Source organism: Pan paniscus, chromosome 16 (assembly GCF_029289425.2).
Source record: "Pan paniscus chromosome 16, NHGRI_mPanPan1-v2.0_pri, whole genome shotgun sequence".
In the NCBI taxonomy this organism is placed as follows: domain Eukaryota; kingdom Metazoa; phylum Chordata; class Mammalia; order Primates; family Hominidae; genus Pan; species Pan paniscus.
The window spans coordinates 10,744,279-10,760,623 of record NC_073265.2 but is presented as its reverse complement, the minus strand read 5'-3'; the positions used below and the strand labels follow the sequence as shown (position 1 = coordinate 10,760,623).

At 37.4% G+C, this 16,345-nt stretch overlaps 1 long non-coding RNA gene across 1 annotated transcript in view; it reads left to right on the top strand.

Moving 5' to 3' along the window:
• The window catches only part of LOC103784564 (uncharacterized), a 141,254-nt gene that overhangs the window by 47,114 nt on the left and 77,795 nt on the right, over window positions 1-16,345 (top strand). Inside the window, exons 8-13 of the long non-coding RNA XR_010110050.1 lie at window positions 3,281-3,404; window positions 3,848-3,992; window positions 6,965-6,991; window positions 7,209-12,177; window positions 13,087-13,304; window positions 13,441-13,525. This is a non-coding gene — a long non-coding RNA (uncharacterized LOC103784564). The remainder of the gene's footprint in view (window positions 1-3,280; window positions 3,405-3,847; window positions 3,993-6,964; window positions 6,992-7,208; window positions 12,178-13,086; window positions 13,305-13,440; window positions 13,526-16,345) is intronic.

The window sequence follows — 16,345 nt, the reverse complement described above, 5'->3', positions numbered from 1 at the left end:
CCACTGTGATTAGAATAGTTTATTGTATTGTTCAAATTGCGCTAGTGCTAGTCATTAGAAGGCCTTTCAGTCAGCTGCTTTACCACTTTGAAATACCCATATTATTGCTATTTGATTTGGTTTATGTAGTGTGTTGGTTGGTTGTGTTGTTTAACTTTTTCTTACTTTCTGGCACTACAAGGTACTTAAGCTTAATAGTGTTGATTCCCTTCCCAGCCATGCCATTAACCATTTTTCCCCAAATTCCTAGTTCCTTTATTGGTGAATGGCATTAGAAACAAAGGTCTCAGCAATGGTGTTCTCATTTTCGCTAGGCGTCTGTTAATTCTATGCTTTGTCATCTGACAGAGCGAAGGATTATATGTATGTATGTAACTCACACTCACATATGTATATGCATTTCTACAACATTTCTCCATTTATTCCTGTGTAAAGTTCAGCATGAATTCTTATTAATGTTTCCAGCACCTGTGATCTAATTCAAGACCACATGAATCAGTTTCCCCATTCCCACTACTTGTATGTAACCTCCGATGCTAACAGTGAGATAGTTGTCCTCCTTTATATAATCAATGAGTCCAAAATACATGTAGAGTAGTTTTAGAATTGTAAATTCATACCCCCATGGGAAAGAATGTTTCTAACTAAAGAAGACAATTTATGTACGGATACTTTGACATTTAAACTAAGAATCTCTCCTTATTTTTATATTTCTTAGGTTGTTCCCCTTGCCCCCAAATGTCTATTTCTTTTTGACAATATTTTAAATGGAATTGTTTTCTATGTTTTACTTTAGATTAACTGACAATATATAGAAGTAGAATTGATTTTTATTGCCCTAGTATACTAAAGTGTTACTGAACTCATTTTTTGGTTCTAATCTTATTTTAGTGATTTCCTTAGGATTTATTATTATTATTATTATTATTATACTTTAAGTTTTAGGGTACATGTGCACGACGTGCAGGTTTGTTACATATGTATACATGAGCCATGCTGGTGTACTGTACCTATTAACTCATCATTTAGCATTAGGTATATCTCCTAATGCTATCTCTCAAAGAGAAACCAGCATCAGAGTGAACAGGCAACCTACAGAATGGGAGAAAATTTTTGCAACCTACTCATCTGACAAAGGGCTAGTATACAGAATCCACAATGAACTCAAACAAATTTACAAGAAAAAAACAAAAAACCCCATCAAAAAGTGGGTGAAGGATGTGAACAGACACTTCTCCAAAGAAGACATTTATGCAGCCAAAAAACACATGAAAAAATGCTCATCATCACTGGCCATCAGAGAAATGCACATCAAAACCACAATGAGATACTATCTTACACCAGTTAGATTGGCGATCTTTAAAAAGTCAGGAAACAACAGGTGCTGAAGAGGATGTGGAGAAATAGGAACACTTTTACACTGTTGGTGGGACTGTAAACTAGTTCAACCATTGTGGAAGTCGGTGTGGTGATTCCTCAAGGATCTAGAACTAGAAATACCATTTGACCCAGCAATCCCATTACTGGGTATATACCCAAAGGATTATAAATCATGCTGCTATAAAGACACATGCACACGTATATTTATTGTGGCACTATTCCTTAAGATGTTCTATACACAGGATTATGTCATTTATGAATAGAGATAGCTTAACTTCATCCTTTCCATTCTAGAAGTCTTATATTTATGTTTCTTGCCTAATTACCCTGGCTACATGTTCCAATACAATACTGAATAAAAGTACCAACAGCATACATCCTTGTCCTGTTGCTAATTTTTTGAAGAAATTACTGAAACATTCATCATATGTAACATTCATCATGTGTTGTTGTGTGAGTTTTTCATAGATGCCCTTTATCACTTAAGAAAATTTCCTTCCATGCCTAATTTGCTCAGCCTTGTTATCGTGAATGTGTTTTGGATTTTTCAACTGCTTATTCTGTATCTTTAGAGATAATTATGAAGCTTTGTCCTTCATTCTATTAATATAGTGTATTACACTAATAGTTTTTGTATGTTTAATAAAACATATTTCAGGGACAAATGACTTTGCTCATAATGTATATTTTTATTAGGCTACAGGTTTATTTTGATAGTATTTCCTTCAGAATTTTTGCCTCTGTTTCATGGGTCATATTTGTCTGTAATTTTCCTTTCTTGAAATCTCTTTGTCCAGTTGTGCTATCAGGGAAAACGGGCTTCATGAGGTGTATTGGGAATTGTTCTCTACTCCTCTGTTCTTATAATTTTTCTTGAAAGATTAGTTAATAAGGGATTGTTATTAATTCTCAAAGGGCTTAGAATAATTCACCAGTGAAGTCATCACAACCTAGAAAAAAATTGAATCCTACCAACACTAACATGAGCTGGGAAAGTGATCCTTCCCCAGGGGAGGCTTCACTTGAAACCTCAGCCTGGGTCATCTGACCCAGAGAAAATGTTAAGTAATATTTATATGTGGGTTTGAACATCTAAGCTGTGCGGTTATATGTTATACAGCAACCTATAAGTAATATGCCTGACAGTAAATGTAATTAGATTCTAGAACAGAAAATGACATCAGTGGAAAACCTGGCAAAATATTAAGAAAGTCTGTATTTCAGTTAATAGTTTTGTACCACTGTCAATTTCTGAGTTTTCATAAATACATTGTGGTTACATAAGTTGTTAACATTTCAGGAAGCTGTAGATTATGTAAAACTGTATTATCTTTGCAACTTTCTGTAAAACTAAAATTATTTTCAAATAAAACTGTTCTTAAAATGTATTATTTAGGAACAAAAAAAAAATACCAACACAGATGGACATAAACAACAAGAAACCTTGGATCAGAGGATGAGTGGAGATGCAGGGAGTGAAAGGCAAAGTACTTGCCTTATTATCCCCATTCCTACACAGGGCACCTGCTTCAGGCTTCAGGCACCTCATCAAGCTCCAGGGACTCTCATCCATTTTCTTCTTTCCCATCATATGCTCCATTACCCAGTCACCAGTTCATACATCAGTAACCACTTTTTCAAAGAAAAGTGCCTGCCCCACATATGTTAGAAGGCCCTATTTTCAGGCACTTTGAGGTAGTGTCTTTGTGGGATCTTGCTAAAGACATTTTGGAAGACATGACTTCCAGACCAGATTGAGAAACACCAGTGATGGGGAACATAAATAATATTTCTACATTAGGAGTGTTTTCTTAGTTCAGAGATTCTTTTGTTCAAGTTTTAAAGTTTTTTAAAGCCTTTGAGAATACCCTATGATAATTAAGTTCTCTTTATTATGCAGACTCCATCATGAATTCATGGCACCACACAGTCCCCTGATGCTATAACATCATGGATTTCTTTTGTCCAGTGAGAGGCCCAAAAGCTGCAGCACGGACAATATCATAGTGTAGAAGGTTCACTAGGTATGAAAATAAAAGCTTCTAATCATGGGGTTGTCGGCTAATTCCTGCTTACAGAGACCTGAAATGAACCTTTAGACACCAGGCATATGAAAGTGAGGCATGTTAGTGATACAGAGTGTGTTGTGCAGAGGTGGAAATAGCCTAATAGAAAAAAGGAAAGAAGAGCACAGTACAACATACCCCAGCCCACCATGCAGTGATCTAAGAGATGGACACGGGCTGAGTGCTGACTTTGCATCTGTGCTGGTTAAACAAAGATCCCCACAGCAGGGAGGACTGTCCCCTCATCACCCACACAGCTCCCAGTTCACAGGCCACACCACTTTACGGGAGAGCACCAGGGTTGTTCCAGGAACGGTGCCCACAAAGCTTACTAAGCCATGGGACTGTGTGCTACACTCCCAAGGATATCCACGAAGTTAGGACTATTTTTGCTTTTTCAGACCGTGATCATGGGCTACATTCTCCATACCAGCTTCATAGCTCCAGTGAGAAAATAAATTCCTGCATCCAGGAGACGTGGAGTAAGAGATACAGCTGCCCTTGACCATATTTCTTACTTCAGAGAAGATTGTAGCAGTAATTCAGGTGCTATTATTTGGGACATTTATAATTAAATAAACCTTCTTACCCCTCTGAGCTTACAATTCACCCCATAGGAAGGAGAGCCTCATTTAAATTGATAATCTCAGGCCGGGCACAGTGTCTCACGCCTGTAATCCCAGCACTTTGAGAGGCTGAGGCGGGTGGATCACAAGGTCAGGAGATTGAGACCATCCTGGCTAACACGGTGAAACCGTATCTCTAATAAAATACAAAAAATTAGCCAGGCGTGGTGGTGGGCGCCTGTAGTCCCAGCTACTCAGGAGGCTGAGGCAGGAGAACAGTGTGAACCCAGGAGGCGGAGCTTGCAGTGAGCTGAGATCCTGCCACTGCACTGCAGCCTGAGGGACAGAGCAAGACTGTGTCTCAAAAAAAAAAAAAAAAGGACAATCTTAGTAAATGGAAGTTTGCTCTTTTCATTTCATTATAAGGGGAGTTTCTATAAGGTAAGTGACTTGTCAAATCCCATTTTTCTCTTCATTTCCATGCATACATATGGTCTGTTATGATGTGTACTGTGAAGGTCCATTCATCACGAAACTATTCAGCAAAAAAAAAATCACCAAGTGGCAGGCCATGAAGGAGATGGAAGTAGATGTGTCTAAGGAGAGACTCATCTCTAGGTAGCAAGAGGGTCAATGAGTTCTGAGTGCCCAGGGTTAAGATAGGAAAGGTGATAGACACAAAACTGTGCTACTGTGATATCCCTGGCACAGAGAACACACACAGTGCTGAGCACTGAGCTCCCAAACTCTACCACCATAGCATGGAAGTTATGATTTCTCACAAGACAGTAAACCACCTGTGACCACATTGTACTGAGGCTGGATTGGCCACCAGAATTCTCAGAAAGATGCTATTGAAAACATCTCATTGTCTGACCACATCATGAGGCCTGAACCCAACCCCTCTCCACCCTGTACCCTGAATGGAGAATAAAGCTTAAAAGGTGCATGACTCCTATATTTGAAATTAGGGCTTTCTGTTCACTGAACTGAGCCCTCATAGAAGCTGAAACTCTCATTGCAAATATGCTCAACATTCTAAATTATACATTATATGAGTTTCTTCATCATGCAGTACAGTCTTCAGGGAACACCAAGGCCTGTTTCATTTTCCAAATATCAACAAGTGGAGTTGACAAGAGTGACAAATGGTCAGAGCAAAGCATTTCATGATGACTGTAACGTGCCTGCGTCAGCAGCGACTGCTTACAGTGAGATTCACATGACCATCGTTTATGAGATAGGAAGAATAAAAGGAGAGAGAGAGAAAGATGTGTTGTTGATCGAAATGAAGAGTTGGATTTGGAAACCAACTTCGAATAGTCTCTGCTTATATTTCTGAGATTAAGGCAAACAGTCTCAAGATGAGTATTTCTGTCTTGAGAGAGCTGCACTCTGCAACTCTGTAAACTTTCAAGTAACACTTTACCCTTTCTATCTTCCTTCTCCATGGGATCTTTGAGCCATGATTTATAAAATTACCTCTACGTCTGTGTTGTATTTTTGTAGTATCTAATATTCTCTTGAGGTCTCTCTTGGGACAATGGCTTCAAATTATAACGCTGTCCAACAGGACCCCAGGAAATTGGTCCTGGATGTTGACAGTGCACCTTTCATAGGATACTTATTTATCCTGGTAGATGACTCAATGCCTAATTGTCCAATCCTTGACCAGGCATCCTTCTTACTGTAATTTGTTTTTATTTCCATAGGTTATTGGGGAACAGGTGGTTTGGGTTACATGAGTAAGTTCTTTAGTGGTGATTTGTGAGATTTTGGTGCACCCATCATCTGAGCAGTATACACTGCACTCTATTTCTAGTTTTTGATCCCTCACCCCCTTCCCACCCTTTTCTCCTGAGTTCCCAGAGTCCATTGTGTCATTCTTATGCCTTTGCATCCTCATAACTTAGCTCCCACTTATGAGTGAGATCCTACGATATTTGGTGTTCTATTCCTGAGTTACTTCAATTAGAATAATAATCTCTAATCTCATCCAGGTTGCTGCAAATGCCATTAACTCATTCCTTTTTATGGTTGAGTAGTAGTCATATATATATACCGCAGTTTCCTTATCCACTCATTGATTGATGGGCATTGGGGTTGGATTACTGTAAACTTTTAAATACTGTCAGATGCTCTTATGGCACTTTTCAGAACTGTGACCACTACATTCATATCAAGACAGCCACTTTCTAGGAGAACTCTGAATTGGAAAAATGTTAAGTTCAGGTGTGTTGGTCATGTGAGACACAGAGGAGGCCACTCAATAGAGCACATGAAATAACGTAAGCAGTGTATTTCTTACAGGTGAGGTTCACTGGGCACCATCGTAGGGTCCACCTGACACATCAAGTATTCTCCAATCTGCACATTTCTCAGTCTTCACTTATATTTTGTGAACTTCACTGTTTTGAAAAGTACAGGTCAGATATTATGTAGGTTTTCCCACAATATGAATTTGTCTCATGATTTCTCATGATTAAACTAGGGACATAAATACATTAAAACCATGCATGTGTGTTTGAAGACCAGAAAAATAAACATTATAGATATTAGAAATATAAACATAGAGGTAAATATAATAAACACAAACTAGAGGATAACAAGTAGTTCACAGTAATAACTACTTTCAGTGATTAAGGAAGATGGTGAAGCTCAGGAGATGCACTAAGGGCCATCAAACATATTGCTCATGTTGTTTTATAAGGTCAGCAGTGACTTTAAAGATAAAGAAACCTTATAAATTTAAGAATGGTTTTAGGTTTACAGAACAGTTGTAAATGTAGTACATCGAATTTCCATATATCCCATGAAGTTTCCATTTTTATGAAATTCTTACATTAATGTAGGGCATTTGTCACAACCAATCAGTTTTATAACACTATAACTACTCTTTATACTTTATTCACTTTTTTTTAGTTTTGACTTAATGTCCTGTTTCTATTCCAGAATCTCATCCAGGATACCTCATCACAGGTACATGTCATGTCTCCTTAGAATTCTCTGACTGTCACAGTTTCTCAGAGTTTCCTTATTTTTTATGCCACTAATATTACTAATGTGGGATTTGTCTGATGTTTCTCTAATGATAAGACTGGATTTGTGGGTTTAGGGGAGGAAGATCACGAGGAAAAGTGTCATTTTTATTTATTATTTATTTAATTTTGAGATAGTGTCTCACTCTCTCTCCCAGGCTGGAGTGCAGTGTCATGAGCTTGGCTCATTACAGCCTCCATCTTCTGTGCTTAAGGATCCTTCCCTCTCAACCTCCAGGGTAGCTGAGACTACAGGTATGTTCCACCATGCTGGACTAATTTATTGTTGTTGTTGTTGCTTGTAAGACTTTTGGTAGAGGCAAGGTTTCACCATGTTGCCCAGGCCGGGGTCAAACTCCTGGGCTCAAGTGATATTTATTTTGTTGTAGAGATGGGGTCTTAATGTGGTGGCCAGGCTGGTCTGGGATTACAGGCGTGAGCCACTGTGCCTTGCCAAAAAGTGCCATTCTCATCATATCATACCAAGAGTACAAACTCAACAAGGGTACAAACTGTCAACCAGAGTAGACATTCATTATTGGCAGAATGTCTACAAATTCCTTTAAACCTTCACCATAAACATGTGCCTATTCTCTTCCAATTATTTCATGTGTATTAATTTATTCATTTATCCATGCATCTTTTATTTATATCATTATCTAAATATGGAGATTTATTTTACAATGTGTATGTGCTTTTTTTTTTTTTTTTTGAGACAGAGCCTTTCTCTGTTGCCCAGGCTGGAGTGCAATGGTGCGATCTCAGCTCATTGCAACCTCTGCCCCCTGGGTTCAAGCGATTCTCATGCCTCAGTCTCCTGAGTGGCTGGGATTACAGGCATGAGACACTACACCTGGCTAAATTTTGTATTTTTAGTAGAGACGGGGTTTCACCATATTGGCCAGGTTGGTCTCAAACTCCATACCTCAGATGATCCACCCTCCTCGGCCTCCCAAAGTGCTGGGATTACAGGCATGAGCCACCATGCTTGGCCGCTATTTTTTTTTTTAATTGCACAAATTGTTCCAGTGTTGGCTATTGGAAGGTTTTTAAGTTGTCTCTTGTATCACTTTGAAATACCTCCATAATTAAAGTTTGATGTTGTGTGGTTGGTTGGTTTTGTTGTTGTTTGGCATTTTCTTTTGTTCAGTCACTATTATATGCTCCAGTCTGTGAAGTTAATTGTGCTCCAGGGTAATTTGGTAATTTTATAATTTCTACTAATGTTTCCAACACCATATGACCTAATCCAGCACCATATAAATGGATCCACTCATTCTCATTTGTATGTAATCTAGCACTCCCTGCAAGCAAGTTGATGTTGTTAATTTAATCATGCTACCTGAACAAGGTATATTGCTATGTAGAAAAATACAAGTTGAAACAGTCAAAATACTGTGTAATTCCATTTATATGACTCTCTAAAAAAGGAAAAAGTGTAGTGACAGTAAAGAGTTCGGTGGTAACAAGGGGCTTCGGAGAGAGATAGGTGAAATCAGTGAACTACCGAAGATTTCTTTTCGACAGTGAAATTCCTCTTTGATACTGTAATGGTGGATACATCATAATGTTTTCCAAATCCTGAAGAACTTTGTAACACAAAGAGTGTAGCTAATTTATGCAAATTAAAAACCTTATTTAGGAGGTAACAAGTTTGCCTTTTCACAGTATTTTACCTTTTCCAACTTATATTTTTTAGCAATATGCTTTTTAGATTTTTGAAGTACACCTCATGGTTTTTAGATTTGCCTTCACCTAATTTTTGTAGGACAGGTGAGTCACACAATTGGGGCTTATCCTGAGAGGGTTATTAGCTTTGTCCAGGAAGGAATTTAAGGGCAAGTGGGTGATATTAGACTGCAATATTTTATTGAATGGTACTGCTCCTAGCAGAGCAGGGCTAACTCTTAAGCAGTGTGTTCAGAGTTGGCAACATATAGGCCTCCTGGCAACTGTGTTTATATGCAATCAAACCCACTTTTAATTATATGCAAATTGAGGGGCAGGTCAATGCAAATTGAGGCAGGAAAGGGGCAGTGACTTCTAGTTTGTCTCCATGGAAAGGGGCAGTAACTTCTGAGCTGTAGCCATGGAATTTGTACACAGTTATGTGGTTGGTAGGAGTGTCATATGAGTGACAAATGAAGACTACCAGGGATCACATTTACCACAATGTACAGGCTTCTGTCAGTTTTTTCACTTTATCCTGTCTGGAGCAGATCTTATTTTGGTCACTAAGGTTGTGAAACCAGAAAACAAGTCCTTCCAGTCTCGTACCTCATAATGACAAAAGACATTGAGCATAATTTCATGTGATTTTGGATATGACTATGGCTTTCTTTTGAGAATTGGCTATTTAAGATTTTGCCATTTTTGATTGGGATATTTGCCTTTTTAATTTTGAGTTGTAAGACATTGTATATTCTGGATAGTAGACCATTATCACCTATAAAATTTGCAATTTTGAAATATTTTCTGCCATTCTTTGGGTGCCTCTTTATATTTGATGGTGGACTTTAAATTGCAAAAGATTTTAATTCTAATGAAGTTTAATATTTCTATATTTTCTTCTTTCCTTTGTGCTTTTCAGTGTCATATCTTAAAACATTGTTTAACCAGAGACCACAAAGATGTATTCCTGTGTTCCTTTTTATGGGTTGGCCCTGTTTAGCTCTTATATTTAGATGGATTATCATTTTGAGTGAATCATGTTTCTGGTATGAGGCAAGAATCTAACTTGCATGTGGATATCCACTTGACCCACAAACATTTGATAAGAAAATATTGCTTCATACCTAATTTATTTGGCCACAGTATAAAAGCATTTCACCATAAATGTAAGGATTCATTTTTCAGTATTATATTCTCTACTCCATTGATCAATACATATATCCCTATACTAGTACCACAAATCTTGATTACTATTACTTTGTAGTAAGTTTTGAAATCAAGAAGCATATGTCTACTATGCAAACCCTTTTTGTCCTTCTCAAGGGTGTTTTGGCTGCTCATGATCTATATTATATATAATTTTAGGATAAGCTTCTGAATTTAGGGGAAGGTAATGCCACCTGGTTTTTGAGAGAAGTTGCATTAATTCTATAGATCCATTTGGAAAATATTGCCAACCTAACAATATGCGTTCTATAGTTTTTAGTGTACATATCTTATACTTAATTTGATAAGGTTATTCCTAAGTATTTTTGATGTGATCTCAATTGGAACGGTTTTCTGAGTTTTGTTTTTAGATTGTTAATTGCTAGTATAGAGAAATTTAAAATATTTTATATATTTTATATGCTGCAAACTTCTTTGAACTCATCTTTAAATTCTAAACATATTTGATAGAGTCCTTTGGACTTTTTATACATGAGATCATGTCATTTGCGAACAATCAGAGTTTGACTTCCTTTCCATACTAGAAACGTTATATTTATTTTTCTAAATGAATTGCCCTGTCTACATTCTCCAGTACAATGTTGCAAACAAGTGTCAAGAGTGGAAATATTTGACTTGTTTCTAATATCAGAGAAATTAGTGAACCTTTTAGATTACTTATGATGATATGTGAGCTTTTCATAGATGCCCTTTGAAATGAAGAAAGTTCTCTTATCTGCCTAATTTGCTGCATGTTTTTCTAATACGGAATCTGGGAATTTTCAAGTGCTTGTTGCACACCTTCTGAGACGATTGTGTAGTTTTTATTCTTTATTAATATAGTGTATGACATTAATTGTATCATATGTTGAACCAAATTTGCATTCCTGAGGTAAATACCCTTTGCCATAGTGTCTAATACTTTCTACATGTTGCTGATTTCATTAGATAATATTTCCCTGGTGATTTCTGTCTCTGTATTTATAAGGCATATTGGTCTTCATTTTCCTTATTTGAAATATCTTTGTGTAGTTGTTCAATCAGGGTAAACGAATTCATAGTATACAATGGGAAGTGATCTATTTTCTACTTCTTTATTATTATTGTATTGTTTTGAAATATCTTTGATAAATTAGTATTAATTTTAAGTGATTTTAATAATACATCAATGAGTTCCTGATGAGGGCAGGGAGTTGAATCCTAAGAACAATCATGTGAGTTTGGAAGGAGACCCTACCCCAGCTGAGCCTCAGCCTGAGCCATCCCCTACATCTAGACCGAAGACCCAGAGAAACTGTGAGTAGTATGTGTGTGGTTCTGAGCCACTAAGGTATGTAGTAATTTGTTATGCACCAAGTAGTAAGTAATATACCTGACAGTAATTGTAAGGTGGTATTCTGGATTAGGTCCTGGAATAGATAAGTATATGATTATTAGAAAACCTGGTAAAATATGAAGGAAGTTTGTAGATCAGTTAATAGTCTTGAAAAACAGTTAAATTCTTAGTTTTCATGGATATGCTATGGTTATAATAGATATTCATATTCTAGTTATCTGAATGGTATATGAAACAGTCTGTACTTACCTATGTGCATTTATGTAAATCTGCAGTTATTTCAAAATAAATATGTTTTTTAATATTATTATTATTTTTTTAAGAAAAGTAAGCAAGTAAAGACATCAGCAAAAAACTTTTGCCTCCAGATACAAGTGGGCATGTAGGGAGAGAATAGTAAACTGGCTTTTCTTTTCTAGGCAACATTCGAAACCCAGGTGCCACTCCTTCAGGAAGGTACCTTCAAGCTCCAAGGACTCTTATCCTCTTTCTCCTTCCCCACTACCTAGTCATTAGAGCGTCAGCATCCCCTTCTTGAAAGGAAGATGCCTGTTTTTCACATATCCCAGAAAGCCCCATTTTAGGACAGCATTTAGCAGAATATATTCAGGACCCCACTAACCTTTTCGGAAGACATGAATTCCAGATGATATAAGGCAAGAATAAGAAATGTCAGTGACAGGGAACAGAAATCATATTTCTGCATTCAGGATCATGTTTTCTTGGTACAGGGATTTCTTCTTCAAGTAATCCAAAGACAACTTTACCTTCAAACCTTTCAGAAAACCTGTTCTAATTTAGTTCTCTTCATTCTACAGGCTCCGTCAGGAACTGTGCAGGACCGTGCACTCTGTTGATACTCACATGGTGGAATTATATTGCCCTTGGCTGACCTAAAGCCGTCAAGATAGCAGGTAAGCCGAGTACAAAAAATATTTCTAATAAGTTGGTTTAGGGCAGTCCCTGCTTCCAGAGGCCTGGGAATAAAACTTTACAACAGAGTTTTTGCAGGTGAATGCTACTGAGTGATATATACATGTTGTGCACAAGAAGAGAAATCTTAGTAGGCAAAAAAACAATAAAATAAAATAACAGTATACAGCATATCTCCAACCCTCCATGCAGTGATCTGAGAGACAGAAACAGGCTGACTGATGACTCTGCATGTGTACTGGCTGCCCACTAATTCTCCACACAGCTTCCTATTAAGAGGCCATTGCACCCTTCTTAGTAGCAGCAGAGCTGTTTTCAGGAACCATGCCTAAAAGGCCTACAAAGCCATGGAACTACATATTGAACTCCCATTGATATCCATAAATCTTGAATAGCATGATGTCACAGGCACAGATGACAAAGTGCTGAGCACTGAGTCCCCAGACAAACTTTCACTGCATGGAAGATATGATTTCGCACAGTATCCTAAATCAACAGTTGTATAGAGGCTGGTCTGGACACCACAAGTCTACAAAAGATGCTATTGCAAACAAACCACATTTTTAGATGACATCATGAGGCAAACCCAATGCTCTGTCTCCACACTCTAACCTGATAAGAAGATTGAGTTCAAGGAAGGAATGTCTCATATATGTAATGACATGACTTTGTGTTTACTTAATTCAACCTTCCTGGAGTCTAAAACTCTAGGTGAAATTTCAGTCAACCCCCTTAACTGTGACTGTATGAGTTTTTTCATCACTCAGTGTACTCACGAGGGGACACCGAAACCAATTCCAATATCCAAGTACCCAAAGTAGAGTTGACCAGAGTAGCAAGGGGACGGATCAAAATATCTTATAAAGACCATTATGCATTCACTTCTGCAGTGACTAATCATAAGGTGATTTCTACGATCACCAGCCATGTGATTAAAAGGACAAATGTGAATGAAGAAAAAGATACACAAATGTTACACCTGAAATAATGGAATCTGTAATGAAGTTTACAGGAAGCGTTGCTCATATTTCTAAGATTACAGTTTAAAGTTTCAAAATACAGCTCTTTCCAGGTCTTTAGAGAGCTACCACGCCAGTGAATTTTTCAAGTAGGTCTTTACAATTTTCATCTTTGTCTTCAATGGATTTCTTAAACCATGGTTCATAGAACTATATTTCCATACGTGACATAAGAATTCTAGCACTCCACTAATAACTCTAATGTGTCTAAAATTATACATGCAGTTTATATCACCTCTCTGGACACTCACTTTAATGAGAAGTGGACAAACTGGACTTCCCTAATGGAGGACAGCGGTGAAGCTTCCAGGTAGAATATAAATGCAGTTTATAAATTTATGTGATAAGATTTAAGCATATTTCCTCAATAACAAACAAGAGTATAGCCAATGAGCCACCATAATTTAACACTGAGAAATGAGCAGTCACAGAGAAAACAGTGTATTCCATTCATCGTAGAGTGCACATTTTCACATCTATCAAATACGGATGCATCTTAAGTTTGAAAGCGTTAAAACACTATTGACGAGAAGGCAGTCATAATGTGATTGTCCTCATTTACCTGTATATAAGCTTGGTCTGCAAACCTTCTGTCAATGTTTTTGGATGGTATCATCAACATCAGCATCAAATCTTGCATAGGAGGTTTAAGAAGGTTGAAAATATAAACTCGCAGGAGCAACGTAGGAATATCACAGGAAATGCAGCATCACCAAAGCTTCAGATTAGCACAAATGATGATAACATGGGGAACACCATGAGCAAGATGAATTGAAGAGTGATTTAGGAGAGTTGGATCTGAATGGGAGGAAATTTAGGAAAACCTTTGTTGGTGTATTTTCCTTATATGTTCGATCCCATGTAATCATAGGAGTGACAAAAGACAAGAGAAATATCCACATATATATGTTTTGAAAACAGCTTTTTTTTCCAATAATTATAATATAATGATGTTATTAGAGGAGGTCTGTCTTTGTTGCCCAGGCTGATCTAGAACTCCTGGCCTCAAGCAATCCACCCTCCTTAGTCTCCCAAAGCGTAGGAATTGCAAGCGTGGTCCATTGTGCCTGGCCCAGGGCCTGTGCTTTTAACCACTGAGCTGCTCTATAATGAGGAGAAAGAAGTTCAGACCTGCATGCCTTGCACCTACAGCAATCCTTTCAGCTGTACCTTGAATGAGGCTGTGGATATACAACTTTAGAACGTTGCTATTGACTCTGAAATCTCTATGTCCTTGTGAATCTTAGGCAGTCTCCCAACACCACTGCCCACTTTATGTATTTAGTATCTTTGACAACAGCCAATGTTGTTGAAAACCTGGAGAGGCAGCCCTGGCTGCTTCCTGCCCTGCTGTAGATGATCCTGTGAACAGGGTCCCCCTCCAGACCATGCCCAACAAAGGCAGGTTCACAGGGGAGCCTCTGAGCTCAGAGCCTCTCTGGGGGCTCTGCATGCACAAGGACAGCAGCTCCCTGCCTTGGTTGTGGGGTGAGGTAGGGAATTCAAGTCTTTTAAAAAAGGCTGAGTTTGTTCAAAAATGATTCTGCTTGCTTACCAATGACACCTTAAGACTTTAGATTTTACATTGTGATATTTCTCCTTGATTTTGATTTAATTTGTTGTGCAAATGTCTTAAACACTTGTGTATAAATATTCTCTTTTTTTGGTCATGTAAATATCATCTAAAACCAAATATTTATTTTTGTATTGTAGATTTAAGGCCTTTATTTCTCTACTTTAAAAATGCATTCATAATTATTTTTCAATGAACCATGTCAATTATTTTCATCTTTACTCCTATTTCTCTTTCATAAATTGAATGTTAATATCACTTTATTAGAAATGACAGATGATACACATTCTGTTTTATAATTTTCCAGAAATATCCTCTTAAATAGCTCTGGTTAAAAAGAAGGACAGAAACTATTCTATAAGCCACAAGGCAAAATTGTCCCACATTAAAAAGATCTTCTTATGCTTAAAAAGATCCGTTAAACTTTCTATTCTATGGCTTAGTTTGCTGTACCTGTGAAAGGTCAACAAGGTATTGATTTGTGTGGCAGGAAAGTTAGACTTTACATCTGAATGCAAGGAGCAACCTCTTCTTAACCATGCAGGTGTGAACTTCATGATGTTTCATTTTCTCCTTGTACAAAAGATTTAGACATTGTCTGGACTCCATAATTCCTTCCACTTCACCTCCATGTACGTGTACATGACAGTTCTCTGTATGGATCACCCATTCTATTAGATTCTATTAGATATGAATTATTTTGTTATTTTTGATGAGTGATTATTAAATTCATTTTTAGTTCTCAGAGATGTAAAAAATACCAGTTAGAAAATGTGTACATCATGTGCTGTAATCAGAAAATGTTTTTGTGCCATTAGCTTACAAAAAGGAATTTCAATCTTTTATTTATTATCATTTTCATCTGGCTTAATAGTCTCAAAAGGTTTTCATGCTTGTGAATTTTTTAGATTTTACTTTTGTTGTCTTAGTCAAAACTTAGGCAAAGATTGGAGACGTTTGTTCAAGATGTGTGAGACATGAGCAATCAACAGAGGAAAAACATTGATATTCTATCGGGACTTTTGTTCTGTATTAACAGATGGGCACTTGTTCTGCTAGGTGTGGCTGTAGTCAGGGTCTATGGGCTTTAATAGCATAAACAGAAAATTTCATTTACAGATCCTGGTTAAAAAAATAGAAGTGTCCCTCATCTGTTATATTATAGTCAGGTACCATTGTGCTACAGAATGTAGGTTGGGCAGTGGCCACTTGTAAAATCAAATAACAAGTCAAAGGGTTGGAAAAAGAAAGTGACTTTATTCCAGATTTTAGCAAGGGGAAGGGCCAGTTTCATATCTCAAGGAACCACTTCAGTTTTCTGGGCAGAAAGCAGGATTGTAAGGAGAAATTTTGGTATACAGGGCATGCAGAAGGGGCATGGAGGTGCAGGGTCTACGTGACTTGCTAGAGGACTTATCTGTAATCATGGGTCATCTGTTAGCGTGGCCAGCATCATTAAAGACAGAGTCGGGTTGTGGATTAACTGATGTCTTGAGACAATCTCCTTGTGGGGGAGAATTCTGAAGCATGCCTGTTTTTGTTCAACATTTCGTAATT